Genomic DNA, 10,424 nt, shown 5'->3' on the forward strand with positions numbered 1-10,424 from the left:
TTTAGTGACGTAAATGACGTAATGGACGGAAAGAGACGTGCTGGGCGAAGAAAGAAGTCATGGCTCCGGAATATCCGGGAGGGAGTGGACCGGTATTGCCTCCGTCGAATAGCTGTTCCGGCTGGCTGCTGACAGAAATGAATACAGAAAGCTAACGGCCAACCTTCAGGATTGAAGAGGCACTGGAAGAAGAAGAAGACGTAAATGAATATTTTAGAAAAAAATGAGTAATATGTTTTAAAATCTCGTTTTCAAACTCCTCGTCCACGCGTGTATTGTTGTTGTGGATGTTTCAAGAACTACATGTGGTGCTTTCTCGTAAAAAAATATTAAGTATCAAAAATTAGTGATTATTTGAGATCATCCAGACAAGTCCTTTTATCACTGGATCCGTTAGCCGCCGGAGCGGACTGTTTTCTTACGTGGAACCGCTCAATTAGTCCAGGATACTTCACAAGGGATACTTTATCCATGCATCATGCAGCTATGGGATGAACCCTTATAATGTTTCTTAACGCTACCACATGAAGTCGTCGCGGGCTACAGAATAAGAAGCCCTATGCACTTGTATCGAAAAAAAAAAAATACTACCTTAGCTAGTCACCTAAGGTAACCGGGCGAGTAGGTGAGCTCACGGGGCCCTAACCTGTGGACGTTGTCAACACTAGTGCTAGTAAGAGCAGTGCTTCGCAAAATCTACCACCGGATCAGAAACGCGACCCACTGAGAAGATCCGGCGAGAAACTCAGAGAGTTGTGTCTGTGAGTTAATTTGCTTTGAGAACGGTGACCGGTGCTTGAGGTACCTAAAAGCATTGTTAGTCGGAAGGATCCGAAATGACGTGTTTGGGGCGACGTCGACTGTTTACCTTTCGGTCCACAGGATCAGGAATGTAGTTTCCGGCGGCCACAATGAAAGGGTATTCGTGTAGCACCACTTTTTCGAAATGGCGCACTGATGCCAACTGTAAATACTTACTGTCTCCGACTAACAGAACATTTTTTTTTATTGCTTAGATAGGTAGACGAGCTCACAGACCACCTGCAGTTAAGTGGAGCCCATAGACATCCACAACGTAAATGCGCCACCGACCTTGAGATATGAGTTCTAAGGTCTCAGTATAGTTACAACGGCTGCCCCACCCTTCAAACCGAAACGCATTACTGCTTCACGGCAGAAAGGGGCGGTACCTATTCGTGCGAACTCACGCGAGGTCCTACCACCTGTAATTACGCAAATTACAATTTTTCAGGTTTGAATGTTATTACACGATGTTATACCTTCACCGTGGAAGTCAATCGTGAACATTTTGTCAAGTACGTATTTCATTAGAAAAATTGATACCCGCCTGCGGGATTCGAGCACCGGTGCATCGCTATACTAGATACGAATGCACCGGACGTCTTATCCTTTAGGCCACGACGACTTCAAATATTATACCTATCGTTTTACAGTCCACTCTTTTATTTTATGAGACATCACTCACTGGTCTACCCCAGAGCAGGCCGCAACACAAGTTTTGTGGAGAGTTACCTTATTATTGTAAATCATCGGATAGAATCGAGAGATGCGGCTGTGCTGGTGTTGGCATACCGCAGCTACCCATTATTACCAAGAACACATACTCAAAAAGTACTCACGAACGACTTTGACGACAAAGTTATAAAATATCACGTGCTTTTTAAGTGAAACCCACAAAATATTTGCATAAATACTTATGGTAGAGCGTATAGTAAGCCCGCACTGGTTGGTACAGACCACCATTCTGTCTATTTCTAACCTGAAGCAGTATAGCAATCCTGTTGAAGGGCCGCATAATCATTATATAGGTAATCGAGGCAACGAAAATCATTGTGATATCACAACGAATAGTATAGTGTGGTAGCTTGCTCACCCAACTACATTCTACATACGACATGTTTTTCTTTGAACATGGTTTTTGAAGATTAATTATATCCCTAACATGGTTTATGAGTGTAGGTGACTTTCAATGGAGTAAAAATGCCTTATGCATATACATTTATTTCTAAATCACGTTCAATTTTAACGTGACACGTAGAAGCATCAGCACAGATGTTTTAAATTAGATTACCATACAACGATATTCCGGCTTGCACGTGTGGACTCCGAGAGACGTCAAGTCATTAAATGACGCCAAGAATGCAAATGACCACATCAGTTATATTCTCGCCATGCGCGGATGAGTCTACAATGCAAAACTTGTGATTACATGGCATTACAATACTGCTTTAAGTCACTTAGCGTATTTTTTTTATTTTATTGCCTAGATGTGTGGACGAGCTCACAGCCCACCTAGTGTTAAGTGGTTACTGGAACCCATAGACATCTACAACGTAAATGCGCCACCCACCTTGAGATATAAGTTCTAAGGTCTCAGTTTAGTTACAACGGCTGCCCCACCCTTAATAACCGAAACGCATTACTGCTTCACGGCAGAAATAGGCGGGGCGGTGGTACCTACCCGTGCGGTACCTACTCACAAGAGGTCCTACGACCAGTATAAAATGTAGGTATAGTGTTTTCAATAAATTCTCTTTTTACATACCTTCGAAGTCAGACGAGTAGGTATATGCTCCTAGACATCAGTTGGCAGGTAGCTATAGGCACTATCGACCAGAATAGGGACAGTCCTTAAAGAATATTTATAGATAATACACATAAAATAGTTAATTCTCTGAACAACAACTAACCACCGTAACTATTACGGCCTACCTATATGTGCCAATGCGGTATTTTTTCATTAATGAAATTCAAATAGTTGCATTATTTCGTGTCTTCTAAACATCTACCTATCATATTTCGTAATACTTTCAGTAGAACATACGTGCACAGACCAATATTATCGGAAAATTATTTATGAAATGAACGCGCCAAGCGTGCCTTTTAATAAATACTTCTATGTTTTTGTTTCTCTAGTGTTTTTAATTTGTTTGTATTGGTAAAGACCTTTAATTGGCTTTTTGTTTATATTATTTGTTATATAATTATACTATATTACTTGGCTGTTGGTTCTCTTTGTAGTAAATAAATAAAAAAAAGTGCGTGCGTACAAAGTACACATGTCAGAAGTGAAACTTTTTTGGCGAACTAATTTATAAGTCTTGCTTATATTTATACAAATCTAAAACTTTAGATTTCCGAGACTTAGAGGAAGGGAAAAAGGAAGATATGTTCCCGCCAGGCTTCGGACAGCCTGCCGACCGAGAGGGCTGGTGGTCGTGGCGCCGACGATCGCTGGCCCGGCGTCCCGAGGGGGAGGGTGATGGGAGAGATGTGCTCCGCACTAAACGCTTCACTCTCCTCCCCTTGCCTTTTCATGAGTTCTGTCTCATGCGAGGGTTGGACGTTGTTTGTTGAGCGACAGGAGGTTTTAGTCGGTTCGACTCCGACATGCCCCACCATCCATCCCCAGTGGACGGTGGGAGTCCGGCGATTTCCTCCTGACAAAAAAAAAAAAAAACGTTCCCGCCAAAAGTCTGTCAAATGTCAATCTCAAACCTCAGTGTTGACAGTCACATTATGTTTAGATTTCTAAATTGTAAATGACTAATATTTTGCCAATTGAATTGACTAATTGAATTTCATGCTATTTGATTAATGTTCCAAATTCTTTTCATTTCATTTCAATTCCTATTAACATTTTTCACAAAAAAAATATAAAATATTAGGCTGTATGGTATGATACATTTGCCTTTCCAGTTGGAAAAATACAACAACTACTACTACTGACATTTGACAAGTACTTAATTTCAATAGTAGTTTGATGTTACTTCCGTTGCATACCTGCGTGACGTTCTATGAAAATTTGACCCTCATGCGCCTAAATAAGTTTCACTTCAATAAATCTGACAAAAAGTGGAACAGCTTATTGACCGTGCCATTAATGTTCTTAGAATTTATACAAAAGTTTTGAAAAACGATACTCGAAGATTCCAAATAAAACAATAGTTATTCGAACAACTTCCTTATATCACAGAAACATTCACAGCCACGTTTCCTCCGAATTCCAGTTAGTCTCACAGGTCTTACACATTGTAACACGATTAAAAATCTAGCCACATCCGCGGGTCTTATATTATGCTAGTCGCGAGTTGCGAGAAATACAGTCAAACCTGGGTTAGTGAGAACTGGATAAGTGAGAAAACCCTATAAGTGAGAGTAATAGCCGGAACCGTCATTTTAAGCTCCCAAAACCTCTATTAGCGAGATACAGAAACCTCTGTAAGAGAGAGTCGTTTTTCCCTCATGGACCTCCGTAAGTGAGACTGCTACTTATCTATGCCTAAATTTAAAGAAAGCAGTAATGCTGTAACTATACTGAGACCTTAGAACTCATACCTCAAGGTAAGTGGCGCATTTACGTTGTAGATGTCTATGGGTACAAGTAACCACTTAACATCTGGTGGGCTGTAGGCTCGCCCACCCATCTAAGCAATAAAAAAAATTTTTTTTTACTTAAATGATAAAAATTGTCTTTGCCCTTAGCCGAATAATTAAAAAAATGTTTTTCGTTTGTATTTAACAGTTTAAGTGGGTACATTTTTCTGTTTTCGGATTTGAGATCAGAAAATGGACTTGGCCCTAAGAGGTCATTAACCCTACGCGTCATTAGTTCTAATATAGTATTTACTGCAATCCAACTTTTAACCTCCATGACGACCTGGACTTAGAGTCCACCAGTAAGTATATGCAGTCAGCGTCGATGCGCCACTTCGATAAAGCGGCACGACACGAGAACCCTCTCATCGTGGCCACCGGTAACTACATTCCCGATCCTGCGGAAAGAATGGAAAGCAGTCGACGTCGCCCAAAAAACGTCATCTTGGATCCTCCCGATCCACTAACGGTGCTTCTAGGTAACCAACTTTTATTAAAAGCTATTAAATATGTATTTTAGTATTTGGGAATGGCTTGTAGATAATTTCCATAAAACAATCTTAAGTGGTATTATTACATGATATTTATACGGAACACGTACATCGAAATGCGCACTGAATTTTAATTACAAAATGTAACATTTCGTATTATTAAGAGCTTACCTAGAATTACTTCAATTCATTTTTTTTTTAATATACATGAATTATTTACACCACAATTTACCATATTCTTCCGCTTCTTTGGTCTACCGAGACGAAATATTAAAATCTACATAAGGCAAACAGGCGAATTTATCTTAAAGAATTCAAGGACACATGTTTTTTCATTCCTTTAATATTTAATATTTCGCGAATCTCACCGGCCTGATTTTAAGTTTTTAAACATATGCGTTTAAGACATGAAATCGAAGTTCCAATAATATTATAACTTTTTTTTGTTTTATGATTAAGGCTTACTGGTGGCCCGGAGGCCTTTCCAGTTTCACCAAAGACTCACAATTTGCTAACAGCTGCTCGAGCGCCTCCGAAAAAGACCTAACAACTCAAGAGCAACTGCTTCGCGAATGAATCTACTACCGGATCGGAATCGCGACCCCCTGAGAAGATCCGGCGCGAAACACAGCGGGCTTATGCATGGATTACACGTCGACCTCTTTGTCGAGTTCGACGAGTGCGGTTACCGGGGTCCCTAAGCCTGCTCCTAGTGTTAGAGCTGAAGGCGTCTAATGCAAAGGTTATTGGATCTGATTATTATAACTACAGTCCCACTGCTTGTTTCGGTTTGGTTAATAAAAACCAAACCCGCAAAATTGTAATTTGCGTAATCACTGGTGGTAGGACCTCTTGTGAGTCCGCACGGGTAGGTACCACCACCCCGCCTATTTCCGCCGTGAAGCAGTATTGCGTTTCGATTCGAAGGGTGGGGTAGCCGTTGTAACTATACTGAGACCTTAGAACTTATATCTCTAGGAGGGTGGCGCATTTACGTTGTAGATGTCTACGGGCTCCAGTAACCACTTAACACCAGGTGGGCTGTGAGCTCGTCCATCCATCTAAGCAATAAAAAAAAATTAAAAAAATAAAAAATCTGGTATGTTACCTGTAGGACAACCACGAATGTACTTTTAAGGAGGATTCATACAACTCAGAAGATGGACCTCTCGTATGGAGCGATGATCGTTACCAACAACTGCGTTATTACCGCTAGCAACCCCGAGGCTTGAGAGAGAGATAATGCCCTTTATTCCACACCAAAACATGATACCTATATTGTTATATACATGATACATATTTGCACAATTGGCGGTCTTAAAAGCTATCTCTTTCAGACAACCGTTTAATTTACAGAAATTCTGGAAAAGATAAAGATAACAGGTATGTTGCGGTGTACTATTGGCGATACATTAGTATAGAAAATATATACATTCAATAAACAGATATATGCCGTTTATATATAATGATATAAATGAAATAACTACCTATATATTTGATTTAAATACCAATATACATACTTGCATACTAATATATTTACATACACATAATAAATCAACAGTATGGAAATAATAAAGCATTTATATTTATTTTTAATTTTTTATGATTGAATGATTACTGGCCTTGAAGTCTTTTCAGTTTCACCAGGATAGGTGGGCGAGAAAAGGCTCAGCCAGGAGGAGTGGGATTTGCTAACAGCTGCCCGAGCGCCTCCGAAGGAGACCTAACAACTCAAGAGCAACTGCTTCGCGAACGAATCTACTACCGGATCGGAATTGTGACCCGCTGAGAAGACCCAGCGAGAAACTCAGCGGGCTGATGCATGCGTTAGATAAGATATATGGTTTTTTTATTGCTTAGATGGGTAGACGAGCTCCCAGCCCACCTGGTGTTAAGTGATTACTGGAGCCCATAGACATCCACAACGTAAATGCGCCACCCACCTTGAGATATATGTTCTAAAGTCTCAAATATAGTTACAACGGCTGCCCCGTCCTTCAAACCGAAACGCATTACTGATTCACGGCAGAAATACGCAGAGTGGTGGTACATACCGACGCGGACTGACAAGAGGTCCTACCACCAGTATGTACAAACAACACTAAGCAGATAAGTAATGTTCCTTCACCATTCTTTTAAAGCAGTTGAAAGTTGGAGCATTTCTGACTACATCCGGCAGAGCATTCCACAATCGAACCGCCTGGATGATTAATGAATTATCAAAGGATGAAATCTTGAATCCAGGATCCCAATATTTTCTCAGTGTCAGACCCAAGACTGGGTATTTGACCTCCACAGCACCGGCGCAGAGCACTTGTGACCGACATCGTCTCTTATAATCAAAACCCGTCGGCCATCACGACTCCCTTGTTTGTATTTAATTAATTAAAACCATAATTTATCGTTCAGTCTATTTTTATCACAGACTCATGGGTTTTATGAACATAATATTTATAAACATTAAACTGGCAAGCATTGGCTCAAACCTGTTCTAATGGAAAAATACATGATGGTACAATGTCGGTACAACATAGATTATAATCATAATTACATTAATCCAAAGACCACTTATATTATTTGTAAAAATTCAAGATCACAGAATGATGAATGTGACCGGCTTCATCTTTAATACAATTTTATTAGCTTCAGACGTATGTATGTTAATATGTAACGGAATCTTTGAACATGATTTTGACCCCCTTCAAAACGTCGGATTAACTCGAAATTTGGTCTACTTATTAAGGACCAATGACAATTCAATATAAAAAAAAAATTTTTTTTTTTAATTCAACTAAAAAATGAAAAATAAACAATAGTTTAAAAAAACTAACAAAATACGCTTTTATAGAAAATCAAAATCGAAAATAAAAAATAAAATTTCAATAATTTGAATTAAAAATAGTGTAAGAAAAAATGATTTTATTGTAAAAAAGCGGGGAGTGCTTTTCAGGATATTATCAAAATAACCTTTCTACTCATATCTGTTCATAAAATATTTATAAATACTGATACCATGCACCCCACGCTTTTTTAGTTGGATTTTCTATAAAAGCGTATTTTGTAAAAAAAAAAAAACTGTTATTTATTATTCAGAGTTGCCGAGAAACTTCTTGTCAGAATATATACAGTCGCAGCTTCTATATCACAGTGCGTATGCAATCATCCACCCTGAACTGTCGAGGGCTGGTTGGCGGCAGAGTTAGGCAGTGGGTGCCTACCCGAGCGTGCTCAAAATATAACAAGTCATTCACAACTTAATAAAATAATTTCAAGTTCTGCCTATTTCTGCCGTGAAGCAGTAATGCGTTTCGATTTGAAGGGTGGAGCAGCCGTTGTAACTATACTGAGACCTTACAACTTATATCTCAAGGTGGGTGGCGCATTTACGTTGTAGATGTCTATGGACTCCAGTAACCACTTAACATCAGGTGGGCTGTGAGCTCGTTGACCCATCTAAGCAATAAAAAAATAATTGAATGTTCACCAAAATATGTTACTCCTTCATCATATAAAGCAGTACCTTACATTCCTAAGGTCCACGGGTGACGGTAACCACTCATCATCAGGTGTGCTACATCCTGTCTGTCTATACAAGCAATTAAAAAAGCATGGTCATCTACATAGGACTCTCGGCTAGAGTTCGACGTGCAACCTAACCCATGCATCAGCCCGCCGAGTTTCTCGCTGGATCTTCTCAGCGGGTCGCGATTCCGATCCGGTAGTAGATTCATTCGCGAAGTAGCTGTTCTTGAGTTGTTAGCTAATCTCAACCCTCCTGGCTGAATCTTTGCTGGCCCACCTGTGAAACTGGAAAGGTTTCTGGGCCACAAGTTATCCTTCAATCATAAAAAAAAATCTCAACTAGTAAATAGACTTTAATCTCATGTCGGGACCTGTACAGTGCAATGTAAGCCGCATCTGTACTGTAAGCCTCCGTACATGTAAGAGACGAGCCAAGCCTTACAATCAGTCTGTTTGGTGAATACAAAATAGGAAATTAAACCTGTTCATCTATTTAAATAACAACTTAATGTCACATATTTAATTATAAAATAATTTATGTGAAATTAATTCAATGCATTAACATTAATTTGTTTGTCTGTTCGGTCAGTCGGGACATTGTTTTGTACAAATAAATTATAAAGTTTAATTCAATAATTAAAGTATTAGACAATGATTTGATTTTGAACTTTGGTTTAATGTAGCTTTGATTACTTCGTTGGTCAAGTGGTTAGTGACATCTTCACGATGATCTAGGTTTAAGGTCTACGAACCCACGCTCACGGCCCACCTGATGTTAAGTGGTTACCGGAGCCCATAGATATCTACAACGTAAATGCCGCCACCCACATTGAGATATGACTTCTAAGGTCTCATTTTTTTTATTGCCTTTGTAGTCATTATAGTACAAGGGCTGCCCCCTTCAAACCGAAACGCATTAATTACTTCTTCACGACAGAAATAGGCAGGGTGGTGGTACCTACCCGTGCGGAGTCACAAGACGTCCTACCACCTAATTACGCAAATTGTTATTTTGAGTAATTACTTGTTACGGGTTTGATTTTTATTGCACGACTAGCTGACTCGACAGACTTCGTAATGCCTCAATCGATAAATAAAAGACATAAACTTTTGTATAAAATATAACGGGGGGACACATCAAAGGAAAAACAAAATTATTATTTTTATTTCAGTCCGAGCATTTTCATATTTAACTACCTTTTAAACCTTCTCTGGACTTCCACAAGTAATTCAAGACCAAAATTAGTCAAATCGGTCCAGTCATTCTCGAGTTTTAGCGAGACTAACGAACGGCATTTCATTTTTATATACATATATAGATAATTATATAATATATCAAGCACTACCGATAGATGATATTGGAACACACGATAGTCATGCGAGGCCATATTCCCCTGTCTGCGGCTGCTCTAACTATAGCCTCGAACCAGGTCATACAACAACTTTTTTTCTTTTTTTTTTTTTCTTTCCTACCTAACCTGATGGTCTTGAGAGACCATATCAGCGTCACCGGGCGAATAGGTGAGCTTACGAGGCTCAAACATGAACCCTAGCAAGAGCAGTGCTTCGCAGAATCTACCACCGGATCGGAAACGCGACCCACTAAGAAGATCCAGCGAGAAACTCAGTGGGTTAAAGCCATCAACAGTCACCGCTCAAAACATGTCTGGGGTGTCCACCTGATCCACCTTGGTACTGACTTCACCCTCTTTGCTAAGTACGGGAACAGACATATTTTTTTTATTGCTTGGATGGGTGGACAAGCTCACAGCCCACCTGGTGTTAAGTGGTTACTGGAGTCCATAGACATCCACAAAGTAAACGCGCCACCCACCTTGAGATATAAGTTCTAAGGTCTCAAGTATAGTTACAACGGCTGCTCCACCCTTCAAACCGAAACGCATTACTGATTCACGGCAGAAATAGGCAGGGTGTTGGTACCTACCCGTGCGGACTCACAAGAGGTCCTACCATCAGTAAAAACCATTCCCGGTGCAAAACACTCCAAAGCGA

Source organism: Bombyx mandarina, chromosome 20 (assembly GCF_030267445.1).
Source record: "Bombyx mandarina strain Sakado chromosome 20, ASM3026744v2".
Taxonomy (NCBI): domain Eukaryota; kingdom Metazoa; phylum Arthropoda; class Insecta; order Lepidoptera; family Bombycidae; genus Bombyx; species Bombyx mandarina.